General features: G+C 34.2%; 1 non-coding gene across 1 annotated transcript; it reads left to right on the forward strand.

Annotated features, from left to right (window-relative positions):
• The first annotated feature begins 11,340 nt into the window (after nt 1–11,340).
• Nucleotides 11,341–11,447, forward strand: LOC119545060. Its single transcript, XR_005219037.1, has one exon. It is a non-coding gene; the product is annotated as a U6 spliceosomal RNA (small nuclear RNA).
• Nucleotides 11,448–27,822: the final 16,375 nt, after the last annotated feature.

Raw genomic sequence — 27,822 nt, forward strand, 5'->3', positions numbered from 1 at the left:
TGCTTGGCAGCAGTTGAGATGGGGAATTTTTTGCTGTATATGTGTTCCCACAATTTCAAAAAAAAGGAAGAGAAAAACTAAAGAGACAATGACAATTAAATGAAATACATGATCCTGGACTGGATGCAATATGGAGGAAGAAATGCCCAAAAGGACATTATTGGGACAATTGAAAAACATGGCTTATAGACTGTGTACTTCATATCAATGTTAAATTTTGTGAACTTGATAACTGTTACAAAAGTTTTTTGTTCTTAGGAGCTATACATGGAAGTATTAAGTGTTCAGGAGCATGATGCAACCTACTCTCAAATGTTTTGAGAATAGCTAGCTAGCTAGATAGATAGATAGATAGAATGATACAATAAATATGGCAAAATGTTAAAAAATGGTAAATTTGGATATTTGGGTAGAGGATATATTGAAGTTCACTGTATTGGTTGTGTATTGCCTTTGCAGCTGTCCTGTAAATTTGACAATATTTCGAAATAAAAAGTTATAAAATAATTTTTCCCTACCAACCTCATGGGTAGGGTAAAATAAGTGAGACAACTAAGGCACAAAATTTAAGGAGGCACCCATTCTTGCTATCATGGAAGTACAGTGTTGATACTTGCACGATCCTGAGGTGAGTGCTTCCTGAAATTTTGTGCCCTGGGTGCCTCACTTATCTCACTCTAGTCCCAGCCCTGCTCATAGAGTTGGTATGAAACAGACATATATTTAGGTCTGAAACATTTTCAAAACCATGAAGAATTATGAACCACTTACTATCAGTAGTAGTATTGCTCACAGAAAGTATCAGAACACAATATCTCTCTTTACAATGATGAAAGAGGGAGTTGGTAATTTATTAGGTTCCTTACTTTTTCATCAGACAACTTCAAGGGAATCACAACCTCTTATAAATTTAAAATAATTTTTGATACTTTTATTATTTTTTGGATGCTTTTCTCCTAATAGTCCTGGGCGCAGTAAAGGAAACAGATTTTTTGGAAAAGATTTAATGTACAAAGGTTCGTATATTAGTTCATATTTGCAAGGTCAAAAATAAAACTAAATTTCCCTCTCTTGGACATCCCTATCTCTAACCACGTTAGGCTTTCTCCTCACTTAGAATCCTCAAACTATCTCTGGTACGAAAAATGTTTGCTCCTCCTTTATATTCTTCAGAGTGCCTAATATATGTAAAATACCCACTGTAAAATGGTCAGTACAAACTCAGGATTTAGCATGTTAATTACCTCATTCAAAAATGTGTGTTGAGTATTAACTATGTGCCAGGAATAAGGATAGTTTTTTGAGGTAACATTTCAAATTATTCATCTTCTTGAATACAATGACAAAATTTGCACAAAACATGTCAACAGAGTGTGCCAGTTTGGAGATATTTTATCCCCCAAAAAGCCATGGTCTTTAATTCAGTCTTGGGGGAGCAGAGTTATTAATCTTTTTGATTAGGATGTGACCTCTTGATTGAATGTTTCCATGGAGATTTGACCCCACCCATTCAGGGTAGGTCTTGATTAGTTTATTGGAGTCCTTTAAAGGGAGCTCACACAGAGAGCAGAGAGATGAAAATGCCCCAGGATATGCTAAGCCAGGAGACCTAGATGCTTGCTGATGCTTAGAGATGCTTGGGTATGTGGACATAATGATGTTTGGAGATGCTAAACTAGGAAATGAAGCCCTGAGTCTGCCCCGGAGAAGCTAAGAGAGGACTCCCAGATGCTTAGAGAGAAAGCCACTGCAATCAGAAGCTGAAAGCAAAGCAACCCAGGAGCAAAGGACCAGCAGACACCAGATATGTGTCTTCCCAGCTGACAGAGGAAGCCATCGGCCATTCTTCAGTGAAGGTATCCTCTTGTTGATGGCTTAGTTTGGGCATTTTTATGGCCTTAGAACTATAAATTTGTAACCAAATAAACCCCCTTTATAAAAGCCAATCCATTTATGGTATTTTGCATAATGGCAGCATTAGCAAACTGAAACACAGAGAGAAAGAGAATGATGGGGAGGGTGCTATTGTGGATACTGGAGAATAAACAAGGCAACCGGGACTTAAGAAACCTAATTTCCAAGAAAATGGAAATTCATTGAAAAGATCCCAAAATTCCTATCACATTTCCCCATGGGACATTTGCTAATTCACAAGAGGTAGAGTAAAGGTCAATGATAACTATTAATAATATATGCAAAAAAATGATAAAAATTATATATAAAGTAATGTGATAAAAGATGTAAAATTTCACCATAGAATGTAAATCTATAAAAATGAACCCGAAATGAAGGGGAAGATGGCAGCATAGAGAGGAGTAGAAGCTAAGTAGTCCCCCTGGAACAACTGAAAAAAAAACAGAAACAACTAGTAAATAATCCAGAATAACTGTAGGGGGCCAAACGAGACCATCCACTCATCATACACCAACCTGAATTGGGAGGATTGCCTGAGATCACAGCATAAAATCTGTAAGTAAAACCTGCAGATCCAAGTTGGGAGACCCCTCCCCCATAGCCTGAGCTGCAAAGCCTCTTGGTGCCAGAGACAAGCTGTCTCCCAGCAAGCAAATATAGCTCAGCTGAGCTACAACTGGGGTTTTAAGTAGCGAGTGTGAACTGCTCACTACAGGTACAAATCCCCAAAAAACAGATGGAGGCTTTGGGTGACAACTGACCTTGGAGAGCCAGAGGGTCACCTTGGACTAGGTCTGAAGGAGACTATCTGTTTCTTTTTCGGCTCAGTGGAGAAAGCCCCTGCCATTACAGTTCCCAGTGCTGTGACTTGGGGAAGGGTGGAGACAGCACAAGCAGAGAGAGAGAGACCATTGAAATGCTAATGACCTCCACCTGGGGGGTCTGTCTTCTCTAAGAGGAAATGGGTGGGGCCCTTTCCATTCAGAACCAGACCCCAGAGCCTGGGGGAACACGGCCATACCTCCTCACACCAGTCAAGAATTATAGGCTAACAGGCGCCACCTGCTGGGCAGAAAAGCACAGTGACCTGAGGCATCACAGGAACCAATTTTCTAAGACACACCCTCAGGGAAACCAGATACTGAATATTTCTTCCCTCTGGGACCTGAGCTTGTTCTGGTCTGTGAAAACCTGATTGCGTAACCAAGGAAACCATGCCTAGACAACAGAAAATTACAATCTACACTGAGAAAAACAATGTTACGGCCCAGTCAAAGGAACAAACGTACACTTCAACTGAGATACAGGAATTTAAACAACTAATGCTAAATCAATTCAAAAAGTTTAGAGAAGATATTGCAAAAGAGATAAAGGCTGTAAAGAGAACACCGGGCATACATAAGGCAGAAATCAAAAGTTCAAAAAAACAACTAGTAGAATCTATGGAAATGAAAGGCACAACACAAGAGACGTAAGGTACAATGGAAACATACAACAGCAGATCTCAAGAGGCAGAAGAAAACACTCAAGAACTGGAGAACAAAACACCTGAAAGCCTACACGCAAAGGAGCAGATGGAGAAAAGAATGAAAAAATATGAGCAATGTCTCCGGGAACTTAAAGATGAAACAAAATACAAGAATGTACATGTCATTGGTGTCCCAAAAGGAGAAGAGAAGGGAAAAGGGGCAGAAGCAATAACAGAGGAAATAATTCATGAAAACTTCCCATCTCTTATGAAAGATGTAAAATTACAGATCCAAGAAGCGCAGCATACTCCAAACAGAATAGATCTGAATAGGCCTATGCCAAGACACTTAATAATCAAATTCTCTAATGTCAAATACAAAGAGCGAATCCTGAAAGCAGCAAGAGAAAAGCGATCCATCACATACAAAGGAAGCTTAATAAGACTATGTGCGGATCTCTCAGCAGATACCACGGAGGCAAGAAGGAAGTGGTGTGATATATTTAAGATAGTGAAAGAGGAAAACCGCCAATCAAGAATCCTATATCCAGCAAAGCTGTCCTTCAAATATGAGGGAGAGCTCAAAATATTTTCTGACAAACAGACAATGAGAGACTTTGTGAACAAGACACCTGCCCTACAGGAAATACTAAAGTGAGCACTACAGAGTGACAGGAGAAGACAGGAGTACGTGGTTTGGAACACAATTTTGGAAGATGGTAACACAGCAATGTAAGTACACTGAACAAAGATAACTATGAATACGGTTGAGAGAGGAAGGTTGGAGCATGTGAGACACCACAAGAAAGGAGGAAAGATAAAGAATGGGACTGTGTAACTAGGTGAAATCCAGAGTGTTCAACAATTGTGATACAATGTACAAATATGTTCTTTTACGAGGGAGAACAAGCAAATGTCAACCTTGCAAGGTGTTAGAAATGGGGAGGCATTGGGGGAGGGGTGCAATCAACGTAAACTAGAGACTGTAACTAACAGAATCATTGTATTATCCTTCCTTTAATGTAACAAAGGCAATATACCAAGGTAAATGCAGATAAGAGGGGGGGGATAGGGGAGGCATGTTAGACAATTGACATTGGTGGTGTTGTCTGCCTCTTTACTCTGCTTTGATTTAAGGTTATTTTTCCTTTTGCTGCTTCCTAGCTGTCATTTTTCTTCCTCTTTCTTTTGCCTCTGTACCTTCTTTGACTCTTCCTCCTGCTTTGTGGAAGAAATGTAGATGCCCTTATATAGATAGTGGTGAAGATGGTGAACACATAAATATATGACCATACAGAGAATCATCGATTATTTACTTAGGATGGAATGTACGGTGTGTGAACAAAATCATATTTAAAAAAAAAAATGGGTTGATGACAAAACCTCGAGGGCAATATACTGAGTGAAATAAGCCAGACACATAAGGACAAATATTGCAGGGTCTCACTGATAGGAACTAATTATAATATGTAAACTCATAGACATGAAATATAAGGTACCAAGATATAGGACGAGGCTTAAGAATGGGGAGCGGTTGCTTAGTATGAGCAGAATGTTCAACTAGGATGAACTTAAATGTTTGGAAATGAACAGATGTGTCAGTAGCAAGATGTGAGAATAACTAACAGTGCCGAATGGTGCGTGAATGAGGTGGAAAGGGGAAGATCAGAGTCATATATGTCACCAGAAGGAAAGTTGGAGATCAAAAGATGGGAATGCATAAAACTGAATCCTATGGTGGACAATGTCCATGATTAACTGTACAAATATTAGAAATCTCTTCCATGAACAGAACAAATGTATGACAATACAATTAGAAGTTAATAATAGAGGAGCATATACCTATTGCAAACCATATACTACAGTTAGTAGTATTTCAACATTTTTTCATAAACAGTAGCAAACGTACTATACCAACACTACGAGTCAACAATTGAGGGGGATTGGTTAGGGATATGGGAGGATTCGAGTTTCCTTTTCTTTTCTTTTTTCATCTTTTACTTTATTTCTTGTCTGGAGTAATGAAAAGCTTCTAAAAATTGAAAAAAAATTAAGTGTGGCTATGGATGCACAGCTGTATGAGGATACCAGGGGCAACTGATTGTACACTCTGGATCTTTGGATAATTGTATGGTATCTGAACAATCCCAATAAAAATTAAAAAAAAAAAAAAATGAACCCAATGAAATTCTAAAACAAAAAATACAAAAACTAAAGTTAAGAAATCAATATATGGGTTTAACAGCAGAGTAGTGATAGTAAAAGAGATAAGTAGAAAATCCAGAACAAAGCAGTAAAAAGAAAAGGGATGAAAAATATATAAAAGAACATGAAAGACACAGGGTCATAGAGCAAAGTTCTAACGTGTAGTTTGAGTCCAATAAAAAGAAGAGCAATAAAGGGGAAGAAGCACTATTTCAAGAGACATTAGGTGAGAAAGTTGGCTAACTCAAAGAAAGATAAATACAAAGAAAACCATATCTAGTCACATCATATTAAAACTTAAAAATCAAGGACAAAGAGAAAATCTTAAAAGCAGCTAAAAAAAAAAGATATTACCTGCAAAGGAATAATAATAAAAATGCTTGAATTTTCAAAAACAATGAAATAGAGCAGACAAAAGAATGCCATCATAAAACAAATAAGCCACTCAAAAACTCACTTTGACTGTAGGCTCATATTGTTGTTGTTGTTGTTGTTTTTGGTTTGTGTGAAGAAATTCTTCTTTGATAAGTTGTTTCACTTTAAATTTTCTAATTTTCTTACTGCTGCTTTCTTGTGAGTTGTGAATATGATAATGAGTGCTTAGTCTGGGAAATTGTATTTATCATTACATAAAAAATACAATGATTTGCCATCTTATTTGATAAGAAAATAATCCATACTTTACTATATCTGAGAGCATGACATACAATGGTCATTTTTCACTTTTTTTGTTTGTTTTGACGTTGGCTATGCACTGATATAAAAAATGAAATACAATGTTGCGGTACAGCAATATGTGGGGCACTCAAAACTCTGTGGAGTTATAATTGCATCACTGCAAGCTATAGTGCACAAGGCAGCAGTGCAAAGTGATAACAGCACCATATATGGTCTCCATTTCAATGATACTCTGACACTGTATGAGAAAACAGCCATAGATAAGATGTAATGAATGAGTACAGATGTTTTTTCCATAAAACTTTATTTATGGACACTGAAATTTTAATTTCATATAATTTTCACATCGTGATATATTATGTGTCTTTTGAATGTTTTTCAACCATTTACAAATGTAAAAGTCATTCTCAGCTCACAGGTCATTAAAAAAAAACAGGTAATGGGCAGGATATGGCCCATGGGATACAGTTTGCCGACTATATGACAAAAGATGCTGTAATCCTTACAATACAAGTAGAAATATAAGTGCCTTAGGTAATAATTTAAGGTAGATTCTAGTCATTTAAGTATGCATGTTACAACATTTTAAATAACTACTAAGAGATCTATAAAAATGTATAAATAAAAAGTTAAGGGGAAAAAACTGAATAATAAAACTACTTGATTAATAAAAAGGGAAGAAATGAAATAAAAATTGAATAATAAAACTACTTGATTGGTATAAAAAAATCAAAATACAAGAAAGAAAAAAAACCAAAATAGGAAAATAGAAAGCAATACGTAGCATATTTAAACACCCCCCCAAAATCAGTAATTACTTTGAATATAAATGGACAATATTTATGCCTTAAAAATCAAAAACTGAATCCAACTATATGCCATGTGTTTATATAAAGGAACAGAAAGGTTTAAATAAAAGGACTTCTTTAAAAAACACCACACAAAACAAACCAAAACAAATATTAACTATGCTAATATCAGGGAAAGTAGATTTAAAACAAGAGGTATTAATAAAGATTAAAAGAAACACTTCAATGTGAAAATATAACAACTCAAATTTTGTATGCACAAATAGTAAATCCTCAATATTATAAAACAAACAAAAAAAAAAAGAAAAGAAAAGGAGGAATAGAAAACTCCATAATCATACTTTGAGATTTACTCTTTCAGTAGATTATAGAACAGGAAAACAAAAAATAAATATATACAGGATTTCTGAAATGACAGAATACACATTTTTCCAAGTGTACTTGGAATATTTAACAAATTTATTTTGTGCTGGGATAAAAAGAAACTCCCAACAATTATACTCTGAGCATAGTGAAATTAAACTATATAAAAATCACAAAAATATACTAGAAAAATCCCCCAAATTAGAAATTAGGCAATTATACAGTAAATAAACCAAGGAAGAAGTCACCATGGAAGTTTAAATATATATATACTGAATTATACTGGAAAACTGAGTTGCTATCACATATTCTATCTAATGTCCTTTTCTCAACAAAAAAATTAGGAGACATGCAAAAGAAAAAACAAACAAAACAGGAAGTGTGACCCATAATCAATAAAACAGTCTCTGGCTATTCCCAATTATTGGATTAGACCAAAAAAAAAAAAAAAAATTGAAAACAATCATTATAAATATGTTCAAAGAACTGAAGGAACACTAGGTTTAAGGGATTAAAGGAATATATAATGACAATGAATAAACAAATAGAGAGTCTCAATAAGGATACAAAACTATAATAAAAAAGAATGGAAATTCTGAACTTAAATATTCAGTTCAATAACTGAAATGAAAATTTCATAGCATAGCTCGATAGCATATTCAAGAAGTAAGAAGAATCACTGAATTTGAAGATGGATGTTCCAATTTTCTAATTTTCCAACTGGAAGAATAAAAAGAAAAAAATTACTGAAAAAAATGAACACTGTCTTAGAGAGCTCTCTGGGACAAAACAAAGCATACATAGATATGTGTGATTGGAGTTCAAGTAGAGAAGAGAGAAATAAAAGGGCAGAACAATATTTGAAGAAATAATGGCAGAAAATTTTCAAAATTTGAAGCAAAGTATTAAAATACACATCCAAGAAGCTCAATGAATCCCAAGAAGAATAAATAAAAGGAAATCCACATGTAATCATATCACTTTCAAACTATTGAGACAAAGAGAAATGCTTGAAAGCATTAAGAGAAAAACCAATAATCACATACAGGGGGACATCAATACAATCAACTTCTGACTTCTCATCAGAAACAATGAATGCCAGAAGGCAGTGGAATTGCATTCAAAGTGCTGAAAGAAAATTAGCTGGTAACCAATAAGTCTATATCTAGTAAAGTTGTCCTTCAGAAACAAAGGTAAGGCCTCTTTGGATATATTTCTGCTTACAGAACTGAGGCAGAAATATACAAGATTATCCTCAAACATCCTGTAGGGCTGGTAAGTAAAAGAAAGATAAAGAAAAGAAAAAAGACATGGTGGGGAGGAGATGAAGAGAGAGAGAGGAAGGGGGAGAAGAGAAAGAGAGAGAGAGAGAAAGGAAGGAAGGAAGGAAGGAAGGAAGGAAGGAAGGAAGGAAGGAAGGAAAAAAAAAGAAAAGAAAAGAAAAGAAAAGAAAAGAAAAGAAAAGAAAAAAGAAAGGGCTCCACAATGATGGAGGTATGTCATAGGGACACCAGGAGCTAATTAAACAAGTTCCCAATGCCAAAACTAAAACAATTTGAGCAATCAAATAAAGCAGTACTGGATTATAACCCAAAGTATAAAATAAACATCCATGCATTCACACTGGATATAAACAAATGACTGAATAAATATATGAATGAGGGAGAATAAACAAATTCTTATGTATAAGAATCCTATATAATTTATGTATATACTCCATTCCCAAGAAGGTGGGACATATCTTCCTACTCCTTAAGTGTGGGCTGTGTACAGTGACTTTATCAGACTTCTTGCAATTGAAGGACATTCTACAAAATACCTGCCCAGTAATCCTCAAAATGTCAGGGTCATCAATAACAAGGACAGTCTGAGAAACCGTCATAAGCAAAAGAGATGAATGGTATCCTGGAACAGAAAAATTACAGAAGGGAAAAACTGAGGAAATGTGAATAAAGTATGGATTCAGTTAATAATATGCCTCAATAATGGTTTATTAATTGTGACAAATGTACCATACTTATGTAATGCAAGATGTCAATAATAGGGAAAACTCAATGTGGGGGTATAAGGAATTTTCTGTACTATATTTGCAATTTTTCTATAAATATAAAACTACCTTAAAATTAAAACCTTATTTAAAAAAATAAAGGTGAAATAAAGACATCCCTAGGAAACAAACATTGAGAGAATTTGCTACTAAAAGACCTACAAGAAATAGTAAATGAAGCTCTTCAGGCTGAAAGAAGTGACACTAATCAACAATTTGAATCCACTGGAACAAATAAAGATCATCAGAAGTGGAAATATATAGGTTAATATAGAAGAATCTATAAGACCCTATAAATATAAATTTTCTTATTTCTCTTCTTAATTTATTTAAAAGATATACAACTGTATAAAGCAATAATTACAATAAATTATGTATAATAATATATATGTCAATAAAAACACAAAGGAAGGTGAAGGGAAAGAGGCAAATTTTCTGTTTTCAGAATTACTTTAATATTAATCTGAAGTAGATTGTAATAGTTAAGATGCAATGATTAAGTAGATAAATAAAATACAGTGAAAGGTCAGCAGAGGTATTAAAACGGCACATCAAAATATTTATTAACATAGGAAATCAATTAGCAATCAAGAAACAATAAATATAAGAGATATATAGAAAACAAACAGGAAAATGGCAGAGGTAAATCCAACAATAACTCTACTTACATTAAGTGTGAAAGTTCTAAACACTACAATGAAGGCAATTATTGTCTGACAGGATAAAAAAGCACTGCCCAAATATTTGTTATTAAACTAAAAAAATAAAACATAGAAGAAAATCTTCATGAACTTGGTATGGGCTGAGTTCTTGCAGATGATTTCAAAAGTATAAGCCATAAAAGAAAGATGCTCATAAATTGGACTTCATTGAAAGTAATAGCTTTTTGCACTTCAAAAGACACCATTAAGAAAATGAAAATCCAACACAGACTGGGATAAAATATTTGCAAATCATAGATCTTTGTATTCAGAATACATAAAGAAGTCTTACAACTCAATAGAAATAAGAAACCCAGAGGTTTAAAAAGACTTAAAATATTTTAAAAGAGTTAAAAGATTGGAATAGAATGTCATCAAAGAAGATATACGAATGCCTAAACTACAGATGAAAACATCAACATCATTAGTTATTAAGAAAATACAAATTAAAACCAAAATGAAATACCACTTGCATGCCCCCTAGAATGGCTACAATGAAAAAGGCAGACAAGAATAAGTGTCAACAACAATATAGAGAAACTGAAACCCTTACGCACATTGGTAGAAAGTAAAATGTTAAAGCCATTTTGGATGGCTTCTTTAAACATTAATCATAAATATAACATACAAATCTATCTAAGAAAAATGAAAACTTATGTCCACACAAACACATCTTAAGTAAATGTTCACTGCAGAATTATTCATAATAGCCACTAATTGGAAACAATTCAAATGTCCATGAACTGGTGAATGGATAAACAAATGTGATATATCCAGTCAATGGAACACTACTCAGCAATTAAAAACAACTACCATTAATGCATGTTACAACACAAATGAATCTCAAAACATTTTTGCTAAGCAAAAGCCAAATGCAAAATATTACATACTGTATGATTCTATTTTTGTCAAATTCTAGAAATGTCAAATCCACAGTCAGAAAGCAGATGAGTAGTTGCTGGTGGCTGGGGATGGGAGGAGGAATTAAATGTAAACAGGAATGAGGGAATGTTTTGGATTCATGGAAATTTTCCAAAACTCAAATGTGGTTATAGTTGCAGAACAGTATACATTTATTGAAATCACTAAATTGTTCAATGACAATGAGTGAATGTTATGGCATACCTCAATAAAGCTGTTTAAAAATCTTACTTAGTGCTCTCTTTGACAGCACACATACTAAAATTGGAACGATACAGAGAAGATTAGGATGGTCCCTGCACAAGGATGACACGTAAGTTCGTGAAGTATTCCATATTTTTACAGCAACTGTTAAAGAAGCTGAAAAAGGGATCAGACTTCAATTAGAGTTATGAACAAAATGATTTGGTTAGGACCAAGGTAAATCAGACTAAAAGGTAAAAGATGATATTGACTATGTTTTAGAACTACAACTCCTGTGTGAGAACAAAGGAAGAGATGTTTATTTGGTGTGAATCTATATTTTATGTAGCAACTATAAACTTTAACTTGTATGGTCAATTTATTCAAACACCATAATTGTATGGTGTGGCAACCCATGGCCTGAGCAAAACAGGCCTGCAGATCTTTGGTGCACAGCAGTCTGCATGACCTAGGCAGCTAAATGTTTAACCTATTGTCTTTCTAAGACAGTAAAGAGAAAAAGGGTAAAATTGACCTTAAAATGTAACTTTATGCAAGCAGGCAGGAAGTCAGAGGCTCTTAGTCTCACAGAAAGAGCAAAATGTATTTGTTCAAGTGTTATTCTAGCCCTTCCTGCACCACCCCCCAGGTCAGAATGACCTATTCCTGCATCTATGCTCCCCACACCCTTAGGAAGGCCTTTGTCTTAAACCCTTGTAAAAGGCTTTCTGTCCTTTTTGCATTGCTCGGTCGTCTTCCCTGAGAATGCGATGCCTGCCCGGCCTGAGAGAGCCATCGTGATCTCTCCAAGACTTCTCACCCTGTAAGTAAGCCCTGAATAAAAGTTCATGTATCAGAAAATACTTGTTGTCTTCTTTGGCCTCTGGACTGGCATAGCCCTCTTGGGCTGCAACATATGGAAACTTGAATAGGGAGTGAGATCTAGTTGGTTTGTACAGGTTAGTGTGAAGTCCTGATGCACCCCAGAGTAATATGGGCAGAGAATAAAAAATTATCTGCAAAGCCACCTTGAGGGACTGGGGAAAATATGGAAATATTAAACTTTCCCACCTGGGGAATTCCTGATATTCTTGCAAGCACTGGGGACTAGCAATTTAGAAGATTGAGCCCTCGATCTTGGGGCTTGCCTTTATGAAGCTTGTTACTGCAAAGAAGAGGCTAAGCCTACTTATAATTCATGCCTAAAAGTCACCCCCAGAGAACCTCTTTTGTTGCTCAGAAATGGCCTCTTTCTCTAAACCAATTCTCTAAGTGAGCTCACTGCTCACCCCCTACGTGGGACATGGCTCCCAGGGGTGTAAATCTCCCTGGCAAAATGAGACATAACTCCTGGGGTTGAGCCTGAACCTGGCATCATGGGATTGAGAAAGTCTTCTTCTTGACCAAAAGGGGTAAGAGAAATGAAACAAAAGAAAGTTTCAGTGACTGAGAGATTTCAAATGGAGTCAAGAGGTCATTCTGGAGGTTATTCTCATGCATTATATAGATATCCCTTTTTACTTTTTAGTGTATTGGGACAGCTAGGAGGAAATACCTGAAACTGCCGAACTGTAATCCAGTACCCTGGATTCTTAAAGACAATTGTATAACTAAATAATTTATACCATGTGAACATGTGATTGTGAAAACCTTGTGGCTCACACTCTCTTTATCCAGTGTATAGACAGATGAGTAGAAAAATGGGGACAAAATGTAAATGAATAATGGGTGGGTGGGGGGGGTGGAAGGAATGGGATGTTTTCAATGTTCTTTTTTACTTTTCATTTTATTTTTATTTTTAAGTAATGAAAATGTTCAAAAATTGATTGTGGTGATAAATGCACAACTATATGATGATACTGTGAACAACTGATTGTACACTTTGGATGACTGCATGGTATGTGAATACATCACAATAAAATTACATTAAAAACTTACTTAACATAACTGAAAAGGAGAAAGGGAAAGTTTGAAGAGTTATATAAATATTTAAACAAATTGACTATATAATTAAATATCTTCCTATAAAACAATCTCCAACCTAAATAGTTTCACCAATAATTTCTCCCAAACATTTTAAGAAAAAAATAAGAAAAATGTTTACACAAACTTTTCCAGAAAAAAAAAGGAATATATCCTAACCCTCTTAATGAAGCAGATGTAACTTTGATATTTAAGAAAACAAATTTATAGGATAACTTTCTTCATAAACATAGATGCAAAAATCCTAAGCAAAATATTTGCAAATCAAATACAATTATATATACATTTCCACTATGTTGAAATTATTCCTAAAATGCAAGATTAGTTTATAATAGAAAAGAAATTTCCTCTATCACATAAAAATATATACTAAAACCAAAAGGTAAAACTCCATAATAAATATTGGACATAACGATGAAATACTGAAAGTTTTCCTTCTGAGATCAGAAATAAGTTACCAATTTTATTTTTTGACATTGTACTGAGGTCCTTAGCAATGCAATAAGGCAAGAAAAAGAAATAAATGTGACAACACTGGAAAGGAAAAAAATAAAGCTGTCATTATTAAAAAATGACATGATTATGCTGCTAGAATTCAAAGGAATCTGCAGATAAACCATTAGAACTAATAAATGTAGTTAGTGAGGTCACTGGATACAAAGTCAATATAGATCAAACAGATAAAATATAATTATAAATTTAAATTTAAAAGTTATGCCATTTATAAGAGTATCACAAATATCAATAGCTTAGCAACAAATATAACAATACATATGTAGGTCCTCTATGCCAAAATCTGCGAAGCATTTCTGACAGAAACTGAAGTAGGACCCCCCATCCGCACCACCAAATACAGGAATATATCATGTTCATGGATTGGACAAGTCAATATTGAAAAGATACCAATTCTCCCCAAAATTAAACTGTAGATTTAATACAATCCCATCAAAATTCAATGGGTTATTATGTGAGAATTCACAAGTTGCTCTTTAAGGAAATTAAAAGGGCCAAGAATTGCAAAGACAATCTTGAAGTAAAACAAGGCTGAGGATTTATGTTTCTATATTATCAGACATCAAGCTTAGTTTAAAGATATAATAATTGAATGTTTGTTATTGGAACAATGGCACAGAGTATAGTCTGGAAAAACATGCACATGTTTATGGTCATGATTTACATTTCAGAGCAGAGGGGAAGGATAATTCAGAAACAATTAGATATGTATATAAAAAATATATATATATTGGCCCTTACTTCACAATACCAAAAATATATTCTAGATGAATCACAGAACTAGGAGAGCAAGAAAGTTACTAAAAAATAGTAGAGGAGAACATCTTTTTTACCTAGATAAATTCTTAAATAGGACATAAAGGCAATAACCATAAAGGAAAGATCGTTTTGGATTTAATTAAAATTTAAAACTACTGATTATCAAACACACCATTGAGAGTGAAAAGACAAATCTTCAAGTGAAAGATAATATATATGTAATTATTTATATCTAACAAAGGATAAGTGTATAGAATATACATATCCATCAGAAAAAGACAACCAAATTAAAAATTGGAAAAAGGCTTGAATAGACTTTTCCAAAAAGGAGATCTCTAAAGAGCCAATACACGTAAGAAAAATCTTTACTATTATTAGTCATCAAAGTAATGCAAATTTAAACAAAAATAACATGACAATACATACACCAGGAAATCTAAAATTAAAATGGAAACCAATGCCAAGTATTGGCAAACAAAGAGAACAACTGGAACTCTTACGCTACTGAGACAAGTATAAATTAGTGCAACCAGCTTGGAAAACTGTTGCCAGTATCTACAAAAGCTAAGCATGTGCATATCCTATGCCTAGAATTTCCATTCCCCCCATAAGTGGCATCCATATGTGCACCAAAATACATACACAAGAATATTCAGGCATCATTATTCATCAAGACTAGGGTGGATAAATAAATTGTAATGTATGGTATAATGGAAAAACTATGCAGCAATGGGAATGAACAAACTACTTTTAAATATAACAAATAGATGAATTTCATAACAAAATATTGAGTGAAATAATTTAGGCAGAAAATAGTACATACATACATAAAGTTCAAAAAGAGGTAATGATAATCTATTTGATAGAAGTCATAAAGACACTATCTTTTTGGGTGGGGGATTAAGGGTTGGGTATTGAGTGACAGCAGCCTCAAGCAAGGCTGGCTAGCATGCAGATAGTTCTATCCTTTATCTGGATGGAAGTTACTAGAGCATGTTCATGGAGTGATCACTTTGTAAAAATTCATTGAGCACTTACAATGGGTGTACATTTAAGATTTGTGTACTTTTGGAAAATATATTTCCTTAACAAAGCATAAGCACACATATATACATATATATTGCATACATTTATATACACGCATACAGCTACACATATTTTTGTGTGTCTACATATGTTTATGAATGCATATTTATGTTTACAAGTGCATATATATACACTATAAAACTACAAGCTGAATAAAAGTCCCATAAAGATGCTCTGATAGGCAATATAAATGTGTGAGTTGAAGAGAGGAATTACTAAAGTCAAGGAAATTTGATGTCAGAAGGTATTATTTAAGCTGAGACTTGAAAAATGAGATGGAGACATGCTAGTAAAAACTGGGAGCAAAGTCTTCCAGGCATAGAATGTAGCATATACATACTCGGAATGGTGGGAAAGCACTTATCTTGGTCTATGAACTGAAAGGAATCCAGTATAACTGAAGTCCAGTTAAAGATGAGGACAGTGGTTAGTGATGATGTTGGAAAATTAAGAAGGGGTTTGGTCTTGCAGGGTCTTGCAGGGTAAAATAAAAAATCTGATTTTATTCTAAGGAAAAGGGAGAGTCATTGCATGATTTGAAACAGGGCATTATATAATCTCATTCTTTTATTAAAATCACCCTGGCTATTTCATGGCAGGATTATGTAAACTAAGATTTTAGAATCATATTTGACTTAGGGAAAAAACTGAGCAAAAATATTTTTGGTGAATACTTGTTTCCATTTGTTTTTTGTTTTAATTTGCATTATCATATCACATTTATTTTTCCCAGAGCAAAGAGCCTAGGCCTACCAGTTTCCCATGATGAACTAACAAGTGATGAATCTCATGCTTACTCTTAATGTTTAAACTTCTAAAATTCAACAAGTTGGAGATGCACAAGAGGACTATCCATTATTTCATGTATTAATGAGGTTTTAAATTTAAAGGATCATCTTAAATATGTAACCTGTGAAACATATTTGATCTCGTTAGCCAATGTGAAGAAAGAATTTTCTCACCTGAAAAGAAAATGTGAAAAAAAAAAAAAAAACTTCCATTGTTTCTCCTACTCTTTTTGCACTTTTGACAAAAAGTGAGTGTATGGGGGCATAAAATTAAGAGATCTTTTCTCTTTTTAAATCTGATGATGATGAATATATTATAAGGATCTTGTAAATGGATGTTGAAAAAAAATTCAATCTGCATACACTTACAGGTAACTCATTTTTACCAGATTTTTATCACATCAAAATTGAACACATGGGATTAGGAAACAGTAACCTGAATTTCTGTATTTATTTCTTAGAGCCATCTCAGAATATTTTTCTTTATTCCATCATTTTCTTAAGCACTGGGGCTTAAAATGAACAAATTATTAAAATGAGCAGTGCTCAATGATAACTCTGCAACAGGATCTTCCCAACTCAGGATTAGAGCTATTGTAATTATTTTCTCCATAGAGAAAACAAAAACAAAACAAAACAAAACAAAACAAAAAACATATTGTAGAGAAAGGAGGAGGTGAAGGAGAGGGAAGGGGAAGCAGAAGGAAGAAGGGAAAGGGGGAGAGGGAGAGAGGGAGGAAGGAAGAAAGAAGGAAGGAAGGGAGGAAGGGAGGAAAGAAGGAGGGAAAACTATATTTCCCTTGAAGGACAAGTCAATTAAATTAATATTGAGCATCTACTATGTGAATAATGTACACTACCAATAATATTTCTTCTGAAATCCTATGCCTCTGGCCAAATTCAGTTCAATAACTTATGGTAATATAGATATTTTGTCATAACTCTGCCTGTATCTCTCCAGTGTTCCATTATAGTCATTCCAAATGCATGCCTATGTCTGTAAATAGAGTATCTTCACATGGGTAGATAACCGCCACCTCAAACTTAATAAACTATCTTCACAGTAAAAATTATACCACTTCTATACTGCCCAATTTTAGCATATCACTCCTATAATTTTCCAAGTTCAAAACACTGAAGTCAGCCTTTGCTATGTTAACTTCACCAAATTCACTATTATCCAATATTTTTTTCTCCTAAATAGTTTAAGAATTTGTCCTTTTCTTTCCATGCTCATTGACATGCCTTCATCATATCTGACTGGATGATTAAAATAGCTTCTTGTCTGGCCTCCGTAAATCTGCCACTGTGGTAGCAAGTCTTCAAGTTGGTCACCAATGATCCCAAGGGTACTCACTCACTTGTGTAGTGCCTTCCCATGTATTAAGAGGGTTGGTCATGCAACTTCCATTATTAGGTTATAAAAAGACTGCAGCATCCATCTTGGGGATACTTTCTCTTGCTTTCTTGTTTTCTCTTTCACTGATCATTCACTCTGTCATAAACCACAGCTGCCATGTTATGAAAACTTTCAGGCAGCCCATGTAGAGCCTAAGTAGCAAGGAATGTAAGTCTCCAGTCAACAGTCATGAGAAACTGAGGCCTGCCAACAACTGTATGACTGAGCTTGGAAGTGGATTTTGTAGCTCCAGCAAGGCTACATCCTGCCTACAGCCCTAGATGAGAGCTTTATTGCAACCTTGCAAAAGAACTTAAGCCAGAACCCTCCAGGCAGGATGCTTCCAGATTTCCGACACTCAGCAACTGTGAGATAGTAAATGAATATTGTTCCAAGCTGCTAAGTTTGGAGGTAATTTGTTACACAACAATAGATAATTAATACAACCTCCATTTTATATATGGCTGTCATTTCCTCATATTATCACTCTCCTTAGAAATCTCTGGTGGCTCCATAGTGCTTGTTATTTCATGTCTAGATTTCTCTGTTTACATTACAGACCTCTTATTATCATTCCCATCCTGTCTAACATAAGACCTGTGAAATGAAGCTTTTCTGAACCTCTCTGCTCATTCCAATATTACCCTTTGCTTATATTGTTCCACATTCCTGAATATACTCTTTCTTCCTCTCTCGTTATTAAAAACCTTCAAGGCCTCCATAAAGTCTTTTCCAAAGGCTCTGTCCCATACATTGATTTCCTCCACGTAGTTAACTGAATTTTACTCTAACTATTTCACATAAGTTTGTTTCATAGAATGCCTTTCTTTGAATCTATTCCCAACCCCCCACCATCTTTGCAATATTTACCTCCCCATAACCCAGTTTCCATATAACCCCTAATTAATCAGATATTTAATCCTGTCACCATTCATCCCCCAAAGGTGTTTACCCCAACAAAGTCAGATCAAAGGGAATACCATTTTGACACCAAGTTTATTTCTTGTGATCCTGACATTTCCAATATTATTCTCACTTAATTGTGAAAATGCTTTAAAATGCAATTAATGTATTAACATGAAGAAAAGTGGTCAGTTGATTAAAAGTACATATATGAAAGCCTGTACAAGGTATGTCTAATGACCTGTTTAATAAGAACACAGCAATTTGAAATAGTGACAAGTGAGAAAATATTTTAATAGCAATACTGATGGATATATTTATGTTTTCATATTTAAGATATACAAAATCCAGAAGAAAAGTTAAAAAAAATCAGATAATTAATATGATAACTACACAGAAGTGATGAGATAATCTTATATGACAGTTGTGAGGTCATGTAGTTCTCTGAATTTAGAAGACATTCACCTTATTAAAATAGTCAATCACCATTTAACCAATTTTTCTCATTTTAATCCATGTTAAGTGCCTAAGTGAAAGGTCACTAGACTTAAGTAATAGAAAAAACAACTGCAGGTTCACTTTTGTTTTCAAAGTGCTTTGTTACTTAAGGTTTGCCTTTTGGGCTTAAGGATTAAGATTACACCTTTATATTTGCTTCATATTTGTGCAACCTCATATTTATACTACTGCATTTGTATACTGTAGCTAGGACATCTGAATAATAGAAGGAAGAGGTTCGTTTCTCTCTTGTCTTGGAGGATTGATGGTACTGAATGAAAAATTGTCCACAAGAGTAACTCAACCCAGGGATCAAAATAGATTTTGAAGTTTTAAAATTGGGTCCATACAATTCTGTTTTAAAATAATTTTTTAAATGGAAGAAATCTACCAAAGAACAAGGATTTGAGATCTAGTTTTGATTCCCTGCCCCCACACCATTATAAATGAAGTTATATTTAGGAAAGATCCTTTTCAGGCTAATTACCAAGTGTCTTTACTCTAAATGGATGTATCTAATGTCCCAGGGAAATATATATATATACATATAGTGGGAATTCTAGGTGACTTTAGGGAAAGCTAGAAGTGATGAAGGAAGATGAGAAAGTATTTGAAATTTTACCTTTAAAGTGAAGTTTTTTCTTAGGATCCTGTGAGATTTCATGCTCAAAGGTCAGACAAGGATGCTTTTGATGAAATGAAAATTCAGGGAGACAAAATAGATTGGGAATTGGTTTTACAAAGGCTGGATGCTTGACATAGGAAAGGCACACTTACTATTTATTTATTAATTAAAAAGTATGTATAAATGACCTAGTCTGTGCCAGTTCCTGCCCCTATCATCTGGGCGCTCACTATATATATAATCTCACTTTAGTACATTCAAGATATGAGCAAGTTAACACTGGTGTACAAGTGTTTAAGTATTTAACCATATATGAAAATACAGTTGGGGAGCACGGAAGGGTTTGCTAGAAAAGATAACAATTGAGCTGAATAATGAAGAATGAGTAAAAATTTCCAGGATGGGCAAGAAGTAGGGAAAAGTGTTCAGAAAAGGAAAAGTATGAACAAAGGCACAGAAGCAAGCAACAGCATGATTCTCCCCAGGGATAGGAATAATTTTCCAGGTTGAGGTATGGAGTGCAAGGGGGAATAATGCAGACATCTGGCTAGAGAACCAGTCAGAGGCCAATCATTGGGGGATGCAGACAGAGACTTCTGAACCTGAGTGATGGGGAGGCTCTGAATTATTTTAAGGGGGTTGGGGGGTAAAAAGCAATGAGAATTATACTGTGGAAATAGAACTCAGGCTGTGACGATATATTGGAGTGGAAGTAGCCTATGAAAACAAGTAAGAATAGTGAAGATAGTTCTCCTTCAGAAATTATAAAGATCTGACAGGATGAGGTAAGATGGATAGGGGGATAGAGTCAAATTAGAAACTTCTGAAAGAGGCATAATTAATAACACTTGGTGACCAGTTGAATGCATAGACTTACTATGTCTAGGATGACTCCCAGGTTTTGATTTGGATGCCCAGGTAGATGTTACTGTTCTGAACCGGGTTATGGTAGGCAAAGGAAAAGGAACCAGTTTGCGCACTGTTATTTTGATCTGAGTCTGGAATAATCTGTTGAAGATGGCCAGCTGACAACAGATATTTAGCTATGACTGGCAAGAAAGAGGCCCAAATCAAACCATAGTTTTAGAAGACATAAACAAAGCTGATAGGTATCACCTTACAAATAGATAAGATGGCTAAGAAAGTGTGAACAGAATAGAGGTGCTATTTCAAAATCAAGAGGGATACTTCTTCAACATCTACGTATCCAGGCCTTTAGAACCATGAGTATGTTTATATAGCCTCGGGAACCTATTATAGAGCCTAGGTCAGAGTTGATGCTGATTAAATATCAGTTGACCAAATGACTGACTGAACAGACTGCCTGGATTGGAAAGAGGGGCACTGATGAGGACAGGATTTGGTCAACAGTAGGTCATGTGCAGTTTCAGTGAGTTGGCAGATGGATGGGAAGAAAGGAAGTAAGACTGCAGTGCATTTAGGATTAGAAGGAAGGACGTGTGTTGAGGAGTGAGGAGAAGGGAGGAAGTGGTGATAATCACTCTTTCAAGAAGCACAGCTGTGAAAGGAAGGAGAGGGAGAACTTGGTAGAGAAACAGGGTCCAGAGGAGCATTTTTATATTTGATAGTCTTTATAGACTGAGAGATGAAAGCTTCCAATAAAGCTTTTAGTCTACATTAACCATTGACTCCTGAAGGAATCACCCAAATAGAGCAAGTAGTTGTTTTCATGAGCTGGCAGTCTAGCTACTCAATTACTTAATAGCCAGTCATTACCTTAGCTTATTATTTGGTTGGCACCTTGTAAATAATGCCTAAGTGACTAATTTTCAACATGAACTATATAATTTTAAATTATCACTTATAAATTTTAAAGGGAGTAAATTTGTCATTCTGCATTTATTCAAAATTTCCACTAGAATTTATTTTTATTTTTTTTTCTTTGAAGTTTCTCCATCTCTCCCAAATATAGAATGGCCCCAAACCGTACTAATTCTCACAAAATTCCTGGGGGTGGGGAGTGCAAGAGGAATGACAAAATAATCTTTAACTTCTCATATTGTAAGCAGAAGTACAAGAATCTAATATTTTGCCCCACGGTAAAAAGGAAAAGGAAGATGAGAAAGAGGGAAAGAGGCAGTAAAGTCTAACCATAAAGAGATGTTTTCCAACTCACGTATTTTCTCTAATGTCCTAGACATGATGAAATTCAATAAAAAGAAACCTTGGAAAATATTAGTTTTTAGTATCTGAGACCTATTTTTCCTTTGGGGATGAAAATAATTATACCCTCATTCCTCAAAATTACATTCCAAAAAGACTAACAATGTGAGTTCTTCAAGCCAAATATGTTTATTTAAGTGAAAAGATAATGATTAAATAAATTCGTAAAAGAACATGAACATTTCAAATACTGATTTTTTAAGTTAGTCATATCAAGAAAAAATATTTAAAATTCATTTATTTAAGTTTTAACTTTCTAGAAATCCTTTTAGGATCCCTGAATGGAACCTTTCACTTACATAAAATTATTTACATATACCTTTCACAAAGTTTATGATACCTGTGAACAAATAGGAAGTAATAATATTTTTAAATGTTTGCATTTAATTAAAAGGAAAATTAATTTCCAAATAAAATAAATTTTAAAAAATAGGTAACAGTTACAAGTTTCTTAATTCCCTAATCCCTTCCATAGGTGCATTTATTGAACTGCTTCCATAAGCATCTACCCACTGGCATTGATAATTCAGAGGTCTAGTCTCTCCTTGTTGCAAGAATGTATCCTCTGTGTTTTCCATTAGCTTTAATGGGTGTTGCATATGCAAAGGAGGAGAAAAAACACTCAGTCTATAAGTAATAACAGTATTTTCATCCCTGGATCAGGCTTCCTCAGGTAAGCAGCAAATCTTATCCGTCTAGTTCAACAAACTCCATACACTGGACAGATAATTATACTTTGATTCTAAATAATAGAGATAAAAACAATTTTGCAATAGTGGAACTAACTGTTCATCAACATGCGGTTGTTACAAACCTTGTCAATAGCTCAGGTTTGTGTAGCACCTTTTAAATTAAGCCCTTTCTATGTTCTGAGACACTGGATATCTTTTGTACTCACCAATTAATACTCCTGACTAGTGTTTTGGTTTCCTTTTTCCTTGGGGGATGGGTGGGTGGGCAGAAAAGAAAGTGTTTTCAACTGATGGTGACTTCAGTTAGTTGCCAACCAAAGATTTTATCCTACTAGCAAAACCAGGAGAAAAAAATCTTTTAAATTAATTTGAAGATGCCTACATTTCTAGAATGGCATTGCTTTAACAGGGCTATGCAAATGAGTCCAATTTAGCATCTTGTATTCAGCTGGAAACCATTGCTAAATGATCAGGATAGCCAGTCACAGATATTAAAATGAATTATATCTAATCTGAATTTTAGTCACGCTACATTAACTAATAGAAAGTTATTAACATTTCAAGAGAAAAAAAGCTTTTGCCTGCAAAATTAACAGTGGCTGAGATGTGACCTGTGAGCCATGAAGCCTGATCACTGTAATGACAGTGTAATGGCATATTTACATTAAAATCTCTGCAGCTAATATGGGATTCAGAATTGGACGGTAAGTCGAGGATTATTTAGTCTGGCCTGTTGGCCTTTCTCTAAGTAGTTTTTTTTTTTTTCTTTTTTTTTACTTCATACAAATCTGAAACTTTTCATTTCATGATTATTTATGTGACCAGTTTCCAGAGCTCAGTCTCTCCATCTTTACATGACTAGCTTTCACTTTCATTTTCTCCCTTGCTTCTTTTTCAATATATTTCTTTTTGTATATCCGTTTTTCTTTCTGTCACTTTTTATTTTCTCCCTTTGTTTTGACGAACTTTAGGAAACTGGTGCTGAATTGCAAACCAATGGTAAGGAAGGGAGTAGTTCTTTCATTTTTACTACTATTTAGCTTCAAAAATTAGGCCATTTTGAAATTTTGTTTTTAAAAATGCACATCGGCGGATGCAGTTTTGAAACAACTCCACTGGTTTGAAATGAGTAACAGGGCAGCTATTCTTATCAGTCTCTAGATGCTTGGGAAGTGTTTGTTATCCAATTGTTTTTCCTAAAGAGTAGTCAGTTTAGAAATTAAAGATACAACAATATTATTTGCATAATCTACAGATTAATTTACATTGTAGATTCAAGTCATTACTGTTGTTTCTTTTCTTTACAATTTAAGAGAATAAGAGAGATTGCAAATAAAATAGTGGGAAAAACTGATTAACTGTAATTTTGTAGGTCTATGGACTTGAAAAAACCTTTTTTTGTTGTTATTTAAAGAAATAATCTAGGGAATGGAATAAAAACCTAGATTGCAAAGAGATAAATTCATACATTCTCAAATATGTCATCTCTATTATAGTTTATTTTCTTAACCTGCAAATTTGCAAATACTGGACTCTAAACAGAAGTTTGATAATAAAATAAGATGGAGAGGCATTTATCTTTTTTAAAAGGAAAAGAGAACAAAAGACAACAAATGGGTTCTTTTAATGAAGTTGATGCTTGACACTTAGATATTTTGCTACAATTCTGTTTCAAAGATTAATTCAATCCATTCCTCTCTAATCATAACAACAAATAAAGCAGATACGTATTTCTAAACTGTAACTTTTAACAATTTAGTATTTCATTGCCTTCTCCATCCTCAAAAAGGTGTTATCAAATATCCCTTTGTAGTTCTTAGATTTATGGGAAAAAAAGTCTTCTAAAAGAGACTTCATCTGAAAGTAAATTATCCTATTTACACTATGAAATTGTTCTAAATGTATCTCAGCACAAACATGTCAATCTCAAAAGATGTCATAATAAAAATGCCACCTCAGTTCCATTTTCTAATTTAAAAAAAAGAGTGTTAATATGCTGACGATGGTTTGACTGACACAATTCTATGCTAAATATCTGCTAGTCTCATATTTACAACATATACAGGTGATACATTTGTAGCAAAACCAAAGCTTCATTCTATTTCTTGGATCTTTTTTAAAATATCGGCATATCATAAATGTTGATTGAAGAAATAACTAGAGATTTGATCTGATGTAATATGATGCATATTAAGTTTAAACAGTTTGAACTTTATTTGATATCTCTGAATGCACTGCCATATTCTGAATTTTTTATAAGAAATGGAGGTGCAAGGCTAAAATTAACTGACAGCAAGTGTCTAATTTTTCTTCTAAAACTAGTCTCTCCCCTTTCACCATTGTAAAGAATGTTTATTCTGTATGTTTATAGGGAATATATAGAATCTAACCAAGTTTCAGTATAAATGTTAATCATATAAAAGCTTGCTGGCTAAAGTGAATCACAGGATGCCATTAGAAGAGCAGCCTTTCCAATTTCTGGATACTTAGCAACACCCTAAATATGCCAAGACTCATATTGTATTAGGCATTTATTTTCTAAATATATTAGACATGTTATTGTGTTAAAACATTAATGGCATAAATGCTTGGAAAACAAAACATAGTCTTATTTAATAACAAATAAACCAAATGTGTCTTCAACCTAAAAAGAAGTCAATTATAAACTTTGAAACAGGTTTTCCTGCACACAAACTTCCTGGCTAAAACTACTTGAAGGAAACAGTATTATTTCCTCACCCTTGGTTTTAGGGTACTTGTTCTTAAAGGCAAGAAGAATCACTGCCCAAATTCCTTTTCCTCCTGTAATTTTAAGATTTCCTTTTGAAATGAAGAATAGCCATATCTTTTAAAAAGGTCTCAGTAATTTCAAACGGGAGATGGGAGTGGTGGCCTGTGGAACATTGGTCATGAGAAGGTTAGGGAACAAAACTGTCACTTTACATTCTTGACCAAAAGCATCACTTACACCTTTTCATTTCTCTATTCAAATTGGCGGGTGGAAGAGCTAAAGAATATGCCAATTTTCACCCTTTTCTCTCTCTGTCTTAAGTTTTCTAAACTGCTGCCTGCTTGGTTTATGGATTGACAGTTTTGATAAGCAAATACCGTGTTAAGACATAGGATAGTTCTTTTAAAATAAATAAATGGTTGGTGCAAACCTTATAACTTACTTTAATTATAATCATTAAAACATAGAGTATTTATCCCCTCCACCCACTACTCACTCCTGTGTTCTTCAGTTATCTCAACAAACTCTGTGCCTATTAAGTTAATCCCATTAGAGTAAAAATCTTGCTGAAACTCAATCATTTTTTCTGAAAACTTTTTGTTGCTCACACAAAGGCTCCTTTGCACATACATTAACACAATACGATCCATAACATGGATATCATACATAATATGTACATATGTACACTCGTACCAGTTGATCCCTTAGTGAAAAACTAGCTGGATGAGTCCTCTATCAGAGGCAGAGTGTATAGTATAGTGTAAAGCACAGAACCTAAATCCAGATTCTGGATTTGAGTTCTTGACTCTGCCAACACTAGCTGTGTAACTTAAGGCAATTTACTTCCTATACCTCAATTTCCTCATCTCTAAATAAGCATGATAATTTTACCAATCTCATGGAGTTATTTTTAGGATCAAATGTTAGTAATATAACATCTTAGTCCCTAGCATTTTATAGTAAGTGATCTCAACTAATATTTTCTACTATACTATTTATTATTTTTATCATTTTTTATTAATTATACTCATTGTCTATCAGACAGAAGACAGAAGCATAAGCAAGGTTTAAAAAACATTCTGTATCTATCACGAGACACTTTCATCTACAAATGAAAAGATATATTACCTATGACCAAATGATAAATATATGTGTTTCTAAGCAAGAACAAAGTGATTTATTGTGGTATGGTTTCAGGGATACCACAAAAGTCTTCTCACTCAAATTTATCCCCCTATCTATGTGAACTTGAGCAAGTCACTTAAGTTTTCTGGGATGTGGTTTCCTCATCTATAAAATAAGGAGCTTGAAGTAGATTGGGAAACTCTCTGAACTCAATATGCTTCGTTTTTATGCAGTTAACAACAACAATTTTTACATCAAGATAACACAAGGTTTTTAAGTCCCCAACATGTAAATATCCCAAATAGCATCTCCAAAACTCCTTACTGTGCACTTTTCTTTCTGAGTTTTAACATAAAAAGGTATAAGAACAGCTATATGGCTTGCATGAAGGCAAGGTGGTCAGACTTATAGAAAACAGGGAAATTATTTTCATATGAAGTTAGTGACCCCTAAATGTAAACTACACCTGCTTCACATCAACACTGAGGGCTGATCTTGCCAGCACTTAAATACTTTCTTGGATGTTCAAAATTTTCCTGGTTAACTCATAAAAGAAATGAAACACCAAGAAAAAAACATTAAGTCTTTTAGGTAACCAATAGCAATCCTGAGAATTATAATAGTCTTTCTAGTTAGACTAATAACTTAAAATCAACAGAAGAAGAAACAGTACTTTCCTTTTCAGGATCAAATTCAGTTGTGGAAACTGCGGCAAAAAGGCTTGGAGTAGAAAACATCCTGTGTTTTCAGTCAAGTGAGAAGAGTCATTTATCCTTAAGTAGAGCAGGTCTAATAGCTTGGATAGATCACTTTTCTGAATCGTTTTGAGTTTTTTCCTTCCCTTGCTTTTAAGTTAAGAACATGACCAAACCAGATACAGAAGGGCATGTGCATTTGTGACGAAAGCTAAATATACGTCTTATCCTTTTCATACACTGAACTGCTTTTATGGTAGGAGAAGCCTATACTTTGCAAAAAGTGAGGCTCATCAAACTCTGGCAGCAGAATATAGTGGCTAATTAAGCTTGGGTGTTACACCAACCTAGGTTTGCACTTAGCTATGTTATTTTCTACCTATGTAAACAAGTCATCTTTTTTCTCAAAGTCTCATTTATTTATCAGCAAAATGGGAATAATAATAGGTGTGTTATAAGTAGCATATGACCTAATGCTTTAAAAGCTTACAAGATCTGGCCCTGGGAAATCTTTAGGAAGAGCAGTAGCAATAATTTTAAATACTTTAAAAT

Source organism: Choloepus didactylus, chromosome 9 (assembly GCF_015220235.1).
Source record: "Choloepus didactylus isolate mChoDid1 chromosome 9, mChoDid1.pri, whole genome shotgun sequence".
Lineage (NCBI taxonomy): Eukaryota > Metazoa > Chordata > Mammalia > Pilosa > Megalonychidae > Choloepus > Choloepus didactylus.